The sequence below is a fragment of the Athene cunicularia genome (assembly GCF_003259725.1).
Source record: "Athene cunicularia isolate RWA chromosome 2 unlocalized genomic scaffold, athCun1 chr2_part1, whole genome shotgun sequence".
Classification (NCBI taxonomy): Eukaryota; Metazoa; Chordata; class Aves; order Strigiformes; family Strigidae; genus Athene; species Athene cunicularia.
In genome coordinates this window covers 44471400-44486886 of record NW_020799095.1, presented here as the reverse complement: position 1 = coordinate 44486886, position 15487 = coordinate 44471400, and positions in this window count along the sequence as shown.

The following is a 15487-nucleotide window of genomic DNA, read 5'->3' as shown; positions in this document are numbered from 1 at the left end:
CCCTGCAGGGAACAATCTTTTAAAATATAACCCCAAAAGGCTGGAAAATGGAAGGCAAATAAAAATTGCTGTGCAAGACATAGCACTCATCATCTTTTTTTCATCTCGGTCTCCAAAGGTGAGGTCCATGACATTTTAACAACAGGGCTTGTCACTATGAGACAAGAAGCCACGGGGGCTGTGAGGGCTGGCTGGGAAAGAACAGAAGCTCATTACAAACCCTCATGCTGGGACCCCATTTTGCAGGTCTGGCTGAAGGCATGATCCAACGTCATATAAAAAGATGTATCACGCAGAATAGTTATCATCTAATAAAAATACGTATGATACTCACCCCTGAATGAAGAACCAGAAAGGTGTAGTAACATTTCAAAGGGTCATTCACTGCAATTACATGTTCCAGGTTCTTGGAAGTTGCAGCAAGGCAACAAACCATCTTGTCACATAGGGGGATGTGATCTCCCACTGAGGCACAAGGCTCCTCGGGGAGAATATGGGGAAGGAAATATCCTGAGCAGTACCAGTGCAGGCTTCACACCCCAGATGCAGGCATCACTTTGATATGTGCGAACTGATCCTCTGGCCCATGATTCTGAGCCTTTATAGTACAGAAATCCAACATGGCAAAAGTCTTTTTGAGCTGCAGGGGAAGGAGACAGTGAAAATGAATGTCTGTTCTGAATGACAAGGTCTTTCAGATTTTTCACAAAAAGAGCATCTGCTAAAAGTAAGGTTAACAATATATGGAACCATGTGGACTGACCTGAATACATCAGGTTGCAGAGGTAGCTGCTGGCAGCCCGGGAGCAATGAGTCATGAATGTGGCAGGCACTCAAGTGGGCAAAAGTGCTGTGCTAAGTGGCACAGGTATGGCCAGGATGTGTTTTCCCTGTTCCAGCCTCTCCTTGCTCCTGCCTCCCTGTCGGCCCATCTCCTGGCTGGCCATCCCAGTTCCTAGTGCCCAGCATCATTTCCCAGATCTGACTCATTTTTTAATGACCTTTCCCAGCCCATGCTGCCTTCCCCATGTCCCAGAAACCCTTCAGCTCCAGGTCCTTCTCCAAGTCTACCCCCTGTCAGTGCAATCCCAATTTCTGGTGGGTCAGTGCAGCACATGGACACTCATTCTGGTCCCTAGGGATAGAATCATAGAATGGTTTGGGTTGGAAGGGACCTAAAAGACCATCTAGTCCCAACCCCCCCTGCCATGGGCAGGGACACCTTCCACTAGCCCAGGTTGCTCAAAGCCCCGTCCAACCTGGCCTTGAACACTGCCAGGGAGGGGGCAGCCACAGCCCCTCTGGGCAACCTGTGCCAGTGCCTCACCACCCTCACAGTAAAGAATTTCTTCCTTCTATCTAACCTGAGTCTACCCTCTCTCAGTTTAAAACCATTACCCCTGATAGAGAGTCCCTCCTCATCTTTCCTGTAGGCTCCCTTTAAATACTGGAAGGCTGCCATAAGGTCTCCACAGACCCTTCTCTTCTCCAGGCTGAACAACCCCAGCTCTCTCAGCCTGTCCTCACAGGAAACATGTTACAGACACCACCCCCCACCCCCCCACCCCCCCATCAGAGATGCTTTGCTTTGCAAGGAAAAAGCACCTGGGGTGTGCCCAGCATCAGGCAAGCACTGATTTTTTTAGTGCCAATGAGCTTTTACTGAACCTGTACAATACACAGTGACTGCTGCTGGTGCAGATACAGGTTTTACCTGTTCGATGAAGCTCCAATACTGCTTTACACCAGAAATTTTCCATCTTAGATCAGTCAATTAAGTATACCATGGCCTTAATCAGTGTAGGTATGGGCCGAAGTGACCTGGCATGAGCTTCTAAATTGCCCATTGACAATGTGAACCTCCCCTGATAATATCGTCTAGCTCTTTCCCTGGTTTGTTTTGTTTTGTTTTGTTTTGTTTTTTTACTTATTCTCCCTTCATTTACTGTTCTCCTCAGAATCACAGAATCATCTAGTTTGGAAAGGACCTTGAAGATCATCCAGTCCAACCATTAACCTAACACTGACAGTTCCCAACTACACCATATCCTTCAGTCCTATGTTGACCCTACTCTTAAACACCTCCTCCTCTTTTACTTCTGAAAAACCCCAAGGTCTGGCAGCAAACCTGTTGCTCCTGATAGTTTTGCTCCTAGCAGCTGAGCTTTGCTTTTCCTACATTTCTGCCACCAAGGAAACTTGTCCCATTTGGGTAAAAATGAGAGGCTGACATTATTGACACATGAAATGTTTTAAAGGAACAACCTCAAGTGCCTGTGGGAAGTGCTCTGAGCTCAAGAGCAAAAACTCTATTTTGAAAGATGTTTTCAAACACCTCTAAACCCTCTCTTGATAACAAGCCTAAAACCCAACCATAAAACACTTTTCCACAGAGGTAACACAACCTGAGGGTGGTTCATATCACCTTAAGATCAGAGCCTTGTTCCCAACCCTCTTCTCTCTGGGGGATTAAGGTGTTCTTTACCTGGGTCATGGGCACCTCACAGCATCTTGAAGAAAAAGAGGAGAGTGAAGGCATTTGGTCTGAAACAGCTGTTCTTCATCCCAGGCTGGTGCTGCACGATAGTGCTGAGCATCCTGACACCTCGGTTTCACAAGTCTCTTGTTTTCTGCTAATTTCAGAGCATTTTAGCACCCTTCCTCCTTAGGATGTCCTTTCTTCTGACTGTTTTTTGGCTATATAACTGTTTTTTTTAAGCTTGTCACTGATATGTTGCATTGGGGGAGAACTGAAAAATGAAACATGACAGCATGTTGTAGAAGAACTTGTGCTACAAGGGTATGGTCCTTGTCTGGGTATTTTAACTTATTGCCTACCAGATGTGTAATGATCCAGAGCTAGAAACCAGCTTGGTGGCTCCTCATAGCTCACATCCTGCTGCTCTTTGAGCACAGATATTTTAAAGGAAAAATCCTGGAAAAAAAAAAAATCTTGAGAAGGCAGCTATTTACTGCAAGAGAGTGAGTCACTGTGTTTACTCTGCAGACTATGATGTGAAAGACAAGAAGCCACAAAAGGTCACAGAAGAGTTGTCTCCTTGCCACTTATTTTGTCTGTTCCTCCAACAAAGGCAAAGCCATCTGCAGTAAAAGCAATGAAGAAGTGATGACCAAAAAATTACAGAAGGACATATGAAGAGTGCCAAACACTCTTGATAAAAAAGCGAGTGAACAAGAGGAGTCATACAGCTCTTTGTGTAACCTTTACTCCGATGTTAAGTGCATGAGTTTATAGTAATTATGGAAAAGCCACTGATTGTATTATAAATGTAATGACATTAGCAGGACTGTCACTGTGTCTGTAGCAACAGTTGTGAAATTAATTTTTTTCTTCATTAAGGAGATCCTTATTTGCATGATTAAAATGTCAGCCCAGATAAATGCATGTGCCGGAGAATGAATCACTGAGATAAAATGCCACCTGCCAAGCTGGGAGAATAGGACAAATAAACAAGCAGCAAGAAGCAGCTCAAAACTTGATCCAGCTCCCAGTGGGAGCCGTTCCACCATCCTTGGGAGCTGCAACAGGCTCCAAGCAAGCACCAAGGTGAGGAGACTCAGCCGAACAACAGCCCAAATGCTTGGGATTTTTGCTTTGGCCACGCTCAACCATTTCAGACGGGAAATCTACATCCTAATAAAAAGAGAGTGTCTCCATTGTGGTTTAGAGGGTACAGAAATCTACTCCCATACAAGAAGGCAAAATATACGTAATCCAAACTTACTCTTTTGCTACTATTTGGTAAATCAAAAGCCCAGCCATGACCCCACTCTGCTTGCCACTATGAATCAACAATATTTCCTATTTACTTTCAAGCTCCATGCAAATACTTGCTAAAGCAGACAAATCTACACCAAAAAAAAGGTGTCCTTTTATGAAGTTCCAGGCTGAGCGGCTGACTGTCCCCAAAAGTGCTGTATCCCAAATGACAAAATTGAGAATACTGAAGAGCACTAAGCTGTTTTCCTTTTTGCCCAGCCTTTTCAGGGGAGCTGAAAAGATAATATGTGTCAAGGAGATAGAAGATTATATGTTTTAAATAGGTCTTGATCCTGCAAGAGCATTTTCACTAATAATTAAAACAAAGAGAGAAAAAAAAGGATAGAAAAAAATACTATTTTAAACTGAGTTACTCCTTTTAAAGTCCTCAGAGACTCATTATCTGGTTTTCATGGCAAATTTCATGATTTGGACCTTTCCCTATTTTAGAAAATGTAACAAAGAAAGTAATATTGATATTTCCTGCAAACTCTAAGGAAGTGTGTTTGTTACTAAAAATGTTGGATTTTGACACAGTGAAAAATTCTAATTTGACTTTATATTTTGTTTTATATCACTTGAAAACGTTAAGAGCTGAAATGAAAAGTCATCTAGAAAAACAGAGCACTCCAGAATCGTAAAAACAAAAGTCTTCAGACATGGTGCAAGGTGTCCTTGAGGAGCCATGAGGACAGTCCAAAACAAAAATTTCTCAAACTAGTGTGTTTCAGTGAAATTCTATTTGATAATTAGCACTTTCTAGAAAACGACTTGTCAGACAACTTCTGACAAGCTCAGCATCACGCCATCACACCTCTCCTGGAGAGCAGAACTGCTCTGCTCCCAGGCAGGCAGCGCCCACAGGGAAGGAGGGCTCCTGCATGGCAGTTTGCTCAGCAGAGTGACTCCGTGACAGGACAGGCAAGACAGGCAGATGCCAGCTCAAGACGAGCAGCCAGTTTATCACAGCTGAACTGAAGAGGCACAAGCCTGCTGGAAAGCAGCATTAGCCCCCCCAGCTTCCTCATCTTCCTGAGCAGATCAACACTGCTGGCACAAAATCTTTCTTCTGACTTTCATCAGACCAGAATATTCTCATCAGTACTAGTCCATATTATGTGTGCCTTAAAAGAGAATATGCTCCAAAGGTATTTTAGCACAGAGACTGGTTTTTTTTTTCCAATATTCTAGTGAATCGAGTCTCTATATGTTAGAAAAATGCAAAGGTTACTTCTAATATAGCTACACTCAGTCTAGTATGAACCATGTCAGACAAGTCATCTGAATCAGATATTCTTAAGATTTCAAAAATAATTTTTTTTTTAAAGTTAGTCAATTTTAGTTCCTGAACGCTAATTTGCATGTACTGATTTGTTTATTAAAAAAGTATACTTCAGACCACCATAATGAAGTACCAGTGGTGGGATGGAATAAAAATTAGGCAGAAGACTCTAACTAGGGAACACAGACCACATATATATAGCTTAGATCTTCCAGCAGGTGTTTTAATGCAATTATGGCCAGCACACTAAAGGGTTTGGTCACTGAACTGAAGGCAAAACCCCTTATCCAAAGGGAATTGTTTGTAGGTGTTGCCCAGATGGACATGGTACTCTTCCTTTCCATCCCACCTTCCAACCACAGGACCCTGTGGCTATGCCTCTCTACGCTGTGGGAGCCTGACTGTCACAAAACCATATATAAACCTTCCAGGGAGGGTGATCTATAAGGAGAAATGCAGAAGACATGGCAGAATTGCTGCAAATGGTTCAGCATGACAGCGAGAGCGTGCCAGGATGCAGAGCCGTCCTGCACCACACAAAGCCCAGGCTGCAGCGTGCTACGGGGACTGAGAGCACAAAACAGTGGGCAAGGATGATGTCCTACGTGCAGGCTGTTGCAAGGATGACAAGCAATGAGTCAACCATTTTGCCAGTCACGTAGCTCAGTCTTGCAGGCAACAAGATGATTCAGGGTCAGAACCAAGACAATGGTTCTTCATTTCAAAGATAATGGAGAGACTCCTGTTGGCCTCATCAGACTTTTATGAACCTCGGCTTGCAGAAAGAGAAATGAACAGAAAACACAAAGCTGTTGTAAAACCAAGATTAACACGGCTTTATCCAAGGCCTTTATCTTGCATGACTTCTGCTGTCACCTTTGCTTTCCATGAGAACTGGGTGGAGAAGGCCCAGCTTTCATAAACACCACTCCCATTGACTGGTTGCCCAGGAACCATGTAGAGCAAACGTGGCCCAACTCAGCACCCTTGTGGGTCATAGAGAGTCTTTCCTGTGATTTCAAGAAGCCTTTAGATGGGACTTTGTGCATGTACATAGTCATATATAGAAGAGGCAAAGCAAGGTTAAAAGAGTTCATGGAAAAGGGGAAAACAGCAATTATTTTCACCAGACCTTTGGAGTTTTATACTGAATTGCTTGTATATGCAGTTGATGGTGGACTCCGCAGCCCTGCTGCCCTGTCACCCAGATCAGGTCCAGGCTACACTGCAGCAGATCTCCCAGCCACTGCACTCTTCCATGGGACCTAGGGTATGGGGTCAGAACGGTGAGGGAGAGGAAGTGGGATGGAAGGTGCATGTCCAGGTATCATCTCCTGACAGAGTCAGCATATCATCAAGGAGCTGGGGAAAGCCTCTTTGGCTCAAGCATTTGACAGAGACTAAATCCTTGCCTCACACAAGGGAAAGCAGAGAGGCTCTTGGTCTGGATCAGTTCCCTACATATGGGCAAGGTCTTGGCTGTGGAGCCAAACTGCCTCTTCCATGAAGCCTCCAGGCGAGCCGTTGCCTCACTGAGAACATTAACTCTGTGCTGCCTCAGTGAGGCAGTGTCTCTCACTGAGTTTTTGCTGGGGTTTCAACCAAAGCTCTGCAGTGGTGTTGTCAGAACTAAAGTAGAAAATACAAAATATCAGCCCATTTTGCCACATGGCCTGAAGTGTTGAAAAGAGGGCTTTGCTGACTCTCTTCTGTCACCTCCTGCAATATCACAGCCATGCACTCTGAACTCCCACTGGGTTTAGATATCAGCCACTGCTTCTCTCTCTGCTTCAGACCCTGCTGCTGAATAGCCTGTTGCTGCAGATGGGATCTCACTCCCTGACAAAGAGAAGCTTCTTCCTCTGCAGGAAATTAAAACAGCTCCAGATGTGGATTTCAGAAGCATTGCGCTTGGTGTTACTCAACATCAGCACAGGGCCTCTGGAAGAGTCTACCCTTGACCTACCAAAGTGAGCTTCTCTCAGCAAAATCAGATTGCAAAACTCATCACAGAGTACAAGAGGAAAAGTTCCCAAGTCTGATGAGAGCCTACTGACAACAGAAGCTCCACAAAAGGCTTGCTCTCCTTTCCCTCAGTCTTCCCCTGAAGAATTTGATTCCTGGCCTCAGATCCTGACTCCTGCGCACCCTGTCAGTGTTAACATCTGAATTCTGTGACGCATGCCCCATGGCTCTACTTGGCATCCCGGATCACAGGCATGCCTGCTGGAGATAGACATGAACTCATCCTCCTCTTCCGCATTCACAGTGAGTTTCTGATAGCCGCAGACCAGTTTGCATCATCTTCCACCAAGATGACTCTCACCAACATCCAGGTGGCTTCTCTGCACTGGCAGAGGTCCCCAGGCCAGACCCAAGCCTGGATGTACCTTTAACCACTACCAGTTACTTTTGCTCGGAATGTTATTTTCAACTGAATGTTTCAGTATGTGAGTTTTGATACTATCTTCTACTGCTGTCATATAAAGAGGTAGGAAAGCCAACAAATCCTTATTACTTATTGGCTTTCAGCTAGGTTCAAATCAATCTGTATTACAGTACAGTGGACATATATTTAATTCTTGCATCCTTCCTGATACCAGGGAAATGGAGGGGTTTTATTATTATCGTGGCATTTATGCTGAAAAGTTTTGCGGCAACTGTACAAAGGAAAGAAGAATGATTGATATGCAGAAAGTTAGACGATGCAAAAGAAAGCACCAAAGCAGAATAAAAGACAACTGTTTGAACTGCACAACATAAGATAACATGCAGGAAAGGCATAATTAAAAAGCTGTTAATTTTCAAGTTATTACCACTGCCAGCTCTGGCCCAAACTGTGAGATTATCTGCAAAACCCTAGTGAAGTTAGTAAGAATTCATAAAGCAATAGCAGCATCTCTCCCAGGTGTCTTTGCTGCCTGGGCTCCCTGGGAAGCCCCTATTTCATCTGCATCCCTTATTTCTCTCAGTTCCCAGTAAATGCCTTTTCTGCATTTTAAACTGTAAACTTTGCAGTCACAGACTTCTTCCTCCACTGCTGACACAATATCAGGCACATGACCATGTTCTCTGAAACTAGCTATGTTAGGGGAAAAAAAACTGTAGGAACATAAAAGCTTTCCTTGACCTTGTTGCATAGTTGGATCAACATCTAATTGCTAAATGCTGCACGTTTCCCTAAAGACAAAACAAATACGAAGAAAAGCCACTGGGTCGTGAAGGCTGGCAAAGCTATCTACCATCTGCAGAAATTCATCTGGGCCTCCAGCAGATAACAATGGCAGACAATACCTTGATTTTCCTCATTTTTCTCTCTTCTCACACAATGGAATATCTTCTCCACTTAGAACTTGGGTCCCCGTTAGTGTGACTGAGGAAATGTTTTCCTGGGACCCTGCTATTGTGAAAAACTGTAACAAATTTTTTCTGTGCATTTGTGGTAAAAGGCATCATCTTGAAATTCCAGACCAGAATAATTGCCTCTGGTCCCAAAAATTATCCTCTTGCTACTTCAACTAGAAAAAGTGCTTGCAAAGCTTACACTGCAAGCCCGCACAGTTGTAGAGGTCAGACATAAGCTGTCTGCCTATTTTTTTGTAAAATCTCCTGATTTTGGACTCTTTAAATGCTTTGATCTCAGAGCACAATGCAAGGCCATCTGTCACCTAGTCCATGCGTGAGGGTTGCGAGGTATGGGAGGAAGGAGGTCTCTCTATAGGAATGACTTTTTGCTTTTGCACTTTAAGAACAAGCTGGGAGTGCTTTCTGTGCGTCGTGTCAGGATCGACTCAGGCAGTTCTGCTCTGGAAATCAATGTCACAGCTAGGAGCATGTCCACATGTCCCAGGGACCTCGGTGGGGATTGAGCACAGCACTGCACTGTCTGCCTCTCATGGGGAGAGCTGTCTCCTCCCCACCCACCTTTTTTTTTTTTTTTTTTGTGAATTTCAGGGGGTTTAGACCACTCAAATCTGTCTACTTAACTACAAAGAAAAAACAATGCCAAAAGATTACACTGTCCCTTGAGTTCCCGGATTGCCACCTTCTCCATAATTAAATGAACTGCCTCATCTCATCCACACAGACGATGCTACTATAACATGATGCTCATTTAGCTGGTTGCAGCACCCAGCATCCTCGCCACGGAGCAGAGCTCACTGATGTTCGCTGTATTACACCAAGGGTAGCTACTTTCAAAGTGACTTGCTTTTCTTTTTTAATTTATGCTTCTAATTTGCTGTCTAAATGAAAGCTTCTCCCATGAGTATTTATTTTCTACAGTCAAAGGCCAATATCTGGGGGCAATTGTTTCCAAGACAAGTGGCTAAATTCAGGTTGATACTGTTATAATTATGTGATTTTATATTATGCAGACTTGATTTCCTCTGTGTCTTCCTCTGGACTGTAGCAGATGATGGTAATGGAGAATATGCTGCTGTATTATATCCTAAAATTTCAGTTTCCTGTTTTGGAAACTTGCATGTCTCATGTATTCCCTTTTGGTAAATGTCCGTGCTCTGGGGAACTGCTCCCTTGTCCATGTGATAATGAGTACTTCCTATCATTAGATCCAGGAATCATTACTGTCTAATCACAACTGGTTACAAAGCAATTAACAGGGAAAAAAGCTCTTAAGAAAAAAGCTGATGGTGTTCAGAAGCAGGTCCCGCTTTCCAGCTGCCACGTGACATGGGACTTATAGGGGAAAACATCCAAAGCCTGCCCTGCTCCCATGCCTGTCCCCCAGCCTGGGCAAGGCACAGGGACTTGCTTCAACCTCCCCACACACACAGTGGCCAACACACAACCCAGGCTGGCCCATCACGTTAAATAACCACGTGCTGGGCAGAACTGCCTACACTTGTCCAGTTATTTCCCTGTCTCTATTTCCCCTGCTCAGATACACATGACCATATTTAGGTTGTTTTCTCCTTTTGAAGGAATCATTGCTGTAGAACTGTGATGACAGCTTCAGGTCCTTCGTGCTGCAAGCACATCCATGTGGGACCCACTTGGCAAAGGGTAGCCACCAATGCCGGAGGTAGTCACCCAGATTCACTTAAACCAAAGGAGCTCAGCAATACGGTGTGTGGAGGCTACAGCACTGTTCAGCTCCCTCCAACGTAAAATCTAAATCTAGACAGCTGTGCTCAAAAGGGAGCCTAAGGTGGGTAGGTCAGTGCTAGGTCTCTGTTGCAGACAGTGAATGTTAGCTGAGATTTTACCCTCACTTTTGGGTTTCAGAGTTTTTTGGAGGATAATGTTTTAGTGCTAAAGCTGCCACTACACCCAGGAAAGAAAAATCAATAAACACATTGGCTAAACTCTATATCCAGGAGATAAAAGGAATGAGCAGTTCCCATTAGGCCTCACCGTACTATCAAGTACCTTATATCAGCCATGCATCTATTCTTAAAAACTTCCCTCAAATTAGGGTATTTGTTTACATGCATCTGACTGATAAGGCACAAAGACAACCAGAATGATATTTGGTTTAGGGTCCCAATTCACTGCTAATCTGTACCAGCATCACTGGGAGCAGGCTGTGGTTCAGTTCAGACCAGGAGCTGTGTTCAGGTCTTCTCCGGGCAGAAACCAGCAAACAGGCAGGGAAACAGGATTTCAAGTGACTTGTCTGAGGTCAGAAAAGAGAAGTTATGAAAAAACTGGGACTGAAATCCGGACTAGCTCAGTTCTGCACATACACCTCTACCAAGCAACCATCTTTCTTCTCTCCTGACAAGGTTGAAGGCATAAAACCAGTATTGGATTCAAGTTATCCCATGGTTCAAGCAAGTTTTGCGCACTTAGCTGGAAAACATCCCTGTCTGAGCCCCAGCTCCTGGTGGGTCTCACCAGGAAACTGCATGTGCCCCTATACAAAGAACATGGTTTTAATAAGTACAGGGCACATGGCATGATTCATTCTTGCTCACTGACCTACATAATAATTTATACCAGAGAAGGATGGCAACAAAGCAAATTTGGTCCTAATTTGGGAGCACAGCACTGCCTCCTTGCCCAACTCTGACTGTCGCTGTGTGTCACAAAGCAGGGCAGGGCCAGATGCACGTGGGTATCCAGACTCACCCACCCTCCTTCCCCATATCTGTTGATCTAAACTGCGGTAGAATTTTCCTGGGTTTGAAGTCAAAACACCAGTACTTTAAAGAAAAAGCAAAGCAGCAGCTTAAAGCCATAAAATAATACATCACAGCAAAAGACTGACTAGCAAAGGTCCTTGTGCTGGAAGAATAGCAGTGCTGGAGGGCAGGACTGAAAGCCATTAGCAGAGCTTTGTGAGGATGCTGGCACAAGCAGTCACTCACATCACACACGACATCGTCAAGGCTTTCTGCTTGTCTGTTTAACGAAGGTTAAATTGCTCCCATAGGCTATATCTACATGGAGTATTTTCTGAAATCTCACCAGCCTCACTGAAGTGCAGCTCCACCAGCACCAGCAATACTTTGTTACTAATCCTACTTGAACAAGGTTATACAAAAATATGGTTAAAATCCCAGTCACAGCAACATTCATCTGCCATGAGGCTTTGATGATCAGAGGAACCAAGGCCTGTAGGAAGACACAATGTCTTTTATTAAACCAATACTTTTTATTAGCTATTCCTGGAAAAAACAAGCAGGGATAAAAGCTTCAGGAGACAAAACATTGGCAATGAAACCTATTAGACTAATGAGCCCAAGCTTACCCTCTGTATGAACAGGCTGAAGTGAAGAGCATCACTCTCTGCCTACTCTAGGCAGCCAAATAGAAGAAAAAAACTTTGGAAAGAGGTAAGAGAGGTGAGAACTTTGTTGAAGAAAGCAGTCACTATGCCAAACAGACATAGCACGGGGGGACATTATGAATAGAGAAGCTGTTCCCACAAGGTACTGAATATCCCTCAAGTCCTGCTCTAATGAGTTAAGCCTGGTATCTCACAGTCAGATCCTGAGAAACTAGTGGAAGGCTTCCTGATTTATTGATACACTGGAAGACAGGGCACAGAGCCAACTGACTGAAAGCAGACAGTCCTGCAGCAACTGCCGAGATCCTAAATCACGGGTGGAATCCAAACAGGGTGTATACATGGAGAGGAGATTTATCATTGCCAATAGCTGGCAGCACTGTTTATTGATCCAGCTGTCTAAGAGTATTAGACACTGCCACGTTGCCCAAGTGCAATACCGACAGAGCAACACATCATTCGACACTCCTGTGGTGCTGCTGTTTCAGAGGTGAGGCAGCTCTGCAAAGCACACCGTCACACTCTACACGTAGCATGGCCATGGTTCCTAGCAGCAGCAGGGCCAGTATGAAATGCTCTCACTGGAAGCTGAAAGGGTGAAAGATTAGTAGCTAAGGGTAAGGTGATAGTTTAACTTACCCTCTCCCTTTTTAGCTGATTGCTGCTGGCTCTTTTTAAATCTATGTGCTAAGAAAATTCACCCCATTCAGTCTTCAGCCATTCCCCAAATCGAAAAAGTGCTCTGTATAATTCTTCTTCTGAATCCTTGCTCTGAATATGCCTTAAAACGAGTAACAGTCGTAGTTTGACTAGAGAAGGAGTAAAATTCATGCAAGTAACAACTTCTTGGCAACGTTGAATGTGCTGCAGCATTGGCAGCACTACCCTGCTGGAGCATGGCACAGGGCTCTGCAAATGACTACACTGGTGCACAAGTTATCACTACACCAAAATGAAAATTAAATGGGGTTGCTCTAGCAAATGTCACGCCAAGTAATTTGATGTTGAAAAATATGCTCTAACTGATATCCTGACCCCTCTCCTCTACATCTGAGATCTTCTAATATATTTTTCATCTAGGTTGAACAGAGGCAGAGACTGCACAGTCCTGCAGGTGGGCAGCACCCTGCCTCTCGGTGCAAACCCTGCTGCCATAGGTCCAGAAACGGGATCACTTTCACTCGTACGTGATGTCAAGATGTGGAGGTTTAGTGGGATTTTACTGAAAACGTCACATTTCCTTTCAAAAGATCCACTTCCTCAGTGATTTTCACTTCTCATCAACTCCTGCATAAGTTGCTTTTTCTAAAGTTGGCAAGGGAACTTGCCCTGCAGATTAATTCTTTCCATCCCCTAACAAAATGTATAAGCTACAGGTTTATGATTTAACATTGATCCAAACACAAGGGCACTCATGTTGTTTTGACAGCTGAGCTGCAAAGAATTCCAACAAATTGCCTAGGATATTTGTTCTAAGGGCTTTCTATAGCTTTAAAAGTAGATTGCAAGAAATAAAATAATCTTAGAGCTAACAAATCAACAACAAATAATTGAACTTATACCAGTTCTCAATCTTCATATGCAGACACCAGCAACTTTTGCCTGCATCCATGCAACTGAAAGAAGCTGTGTTACTGACTTCAGGGTTTTGCACTTTTAAATGCCTGTGATAAATGGAGCCAGGGTGCCAGCAAAAACAACAGTGCAAGGAACTGTGGTGAACTTTGTGATGTATCAGGAATACAGGCATGTCTTTTGTCTTCTGACTGGTTTAGAAAAGCTTAAGCAATGCAGACAACAATTACAGCAGTGCTAGAAACTTGACTCTGAACCCAGCAGAAATCTGCTGTACCAGTAACATTTTTGAGAGCTTGTCAAAGCATTTTACTAGTTTTTAATTAGCTTCTGCACGAAGTCATGGCTTACAGCTTGGAACAGAGAGCTAGGAGTAAAGACATCCAGGGTCTATTCCTAGCCAGGGAAGGTTTAGGGCAGGTGGCTCTGGGCACAGGCCACAGCCCCTCTGCCCAAATTCCTTAACTGTAAAATAGGTAAAATAATACTTGCTGCTCAGGGATGAAGCGAGACCTAATTAGATGTTTGCAAGGAGCCTGCTGCCCCTCCGATGAATTGTGCAAGAGAAATGAATAGTATTATCATATGGGTAATGAGCTCTCACAAGACAGGGACTTATTTGTTCAAAGAGACAGGCTTTTTCAGCAGCAGCCAGGTTCCAGCAGAAGTTTATTAGAGAAAACTGAGTGTTGCTCATCTCTGTGTAACTGAGAATATATTGCTTTATATTAGGAGGATTTATCTGCAATGTATTGCAGTCCTCAGAGTCCTTACCTTTAGGGAAAGCCTTAGGAATAACTCCTTAATGCCTAGTTTTGTTATGAAAATGAACTTTAGCTATCTTATGAATTGTTTATCTTAAGGCTGCACAATAACTTTGATTATAAAAGTCTAGTGTTATTCAAAAGACTGTAGAATCTCAAGTGAGTAGATAAATACTGAAAAGATATGAGGGACATTCTGCTTTTCTGATTCTGTTCCACTCATGTGCCCATTTCTCATACGATCGTCTGTGAAGAAGAACAAGAGCGTAATTGTATTGCCACCTATTATTATTATATAGAAGAAGCAATTACTATATGTATACAAAAACATCATTAAATATTTCCACCGGTAACCACGAATCATGCCAGAAATGTATTACTATCATACTGTATTTTCATAACATCCCCACAAGAAACTTTGTTAACAATTAATTTCAGCAACAGCATAAGGAAATCGAAGCAGAAGATAGCTTTACAGCCATCCTTACAAGCGGACTGAAATGAAAAACAGGGTGATAAAAAGTAACTGAAACTTTGTAGCTTGTTAGCTAGTAGAATAAAACATGCAGACTTGAGCGATGATGGGGTTTGCAGCCACAAGTGAAAGGTGGAGTTTTGTTGGTGCAGCAAAGACTCCCTGCATGCTGAAGAGGTGAAGCAAGCAGCCCAACCCTCTGCCTTTCACCACTAAGGAAAAAAATAAACAGACATCCCTTCTCGCACCTGCACATTGCCACCTGCACCAGCAGTTCAAGGCAAAAGCTCCAACAACTCCTGCACTTTGAGTTAGAGCCCTGTGTGCTCACAGTCCGGGCCAGGAGACAGCTGCCCTTCAAACATCTGTGAGTGGCGGCAAATGCTTCAGAGTCACTCAGTGCTCTGTTTCTCTCACTTGAAGTATATTTTCCTTTTCTTTGGTGCCCTCACCAATGGTAGTAGGAAATACCAATGGGTTTTCTGCTTCTATATCAATTCTCTATGCATAAGAGACTACATGCAGCATCCCTACAGTATCACAGCCATAAGTGCAAAGGGCACAAACAGTGCTAATATATGACATTAATGAATTACGTATGAACTTTATATTGCCACAGTGTCACAGTATCCACCAGACCAGCAATATTAGTTTTGCACCTTTCCTATACCACCTTGCATCACCACACTGACCTGACCTGACCTGCCTCCCTCACTCCCTCCTGGCTGGTGGTTGCTGGCCACTCAGCTCCACCGCTGTGGCCGCAGAGAGGAGGGCTGGAAAGCAGCCACACTCTGTCTCACCTCCTTCCCCTGGCGGTCAGAGCACCTCTGTCTCCCCAGAAAAGTGCAAATTC